The sequence below is a fragment of the Calidris pugnax genome, unplaced genomic scaffold (assembly GCF_001431845.1).
Source record: "Calidris pugnax isolate Ruff unplaced genomic scaffold, ASM143184v1 scaffold639, whole genome shotgun sequence".
In the NCBI taxonomy this organism is placed as follows: Eukaryota; Metazoa; Chordata; class Aves; order Charadriiformes; family Scolopacidae; genus Calidris; species Calidris pugnax.
The window spans coordinates 61,332-61,739 of NW_015091443.1; positions in this window are offsets into that span (position 1 = coordinate 61,332).

Below are 408 nucleotides of genomic sequence, written 5' to 3' on the forward strand. Positions count from 1 at the left end.
CCCCCCCACCGGGGAGCACCGGGTGGGGACCGGCGGGGTGAGGGGGGGTTCCGGGGGGTGCCCCACAGGGTCCCCAGGTGCTGCCATCTCTCTGGAGGGGCTGCAGCCCCCTGGGGGGGGCTCTGCACTGCTGTCTGAGCGCTCAGCCACTGCATTCTGCTCCCCACGCCGCGGCATGGGGAATGCCGGGGGGGCAGCCGGACCGAGGGACGCCACAGGGGGGCAGGGGGAACAGGGGGGGTCCCCGCTGCAGGGAGCAGAACGCATGGGGGGAAGAGGAGCCCCCCAGGAGCCATCCCCTCCGCTGCCAAACCAGGGCTCAGCAGGGGCCCTGCAACCGCCACGCTGGGGACTGTGGGGCTGGGGCAGCACCGGGACCCCCCCAGGGGCATGGCCGGCACCCCAAAA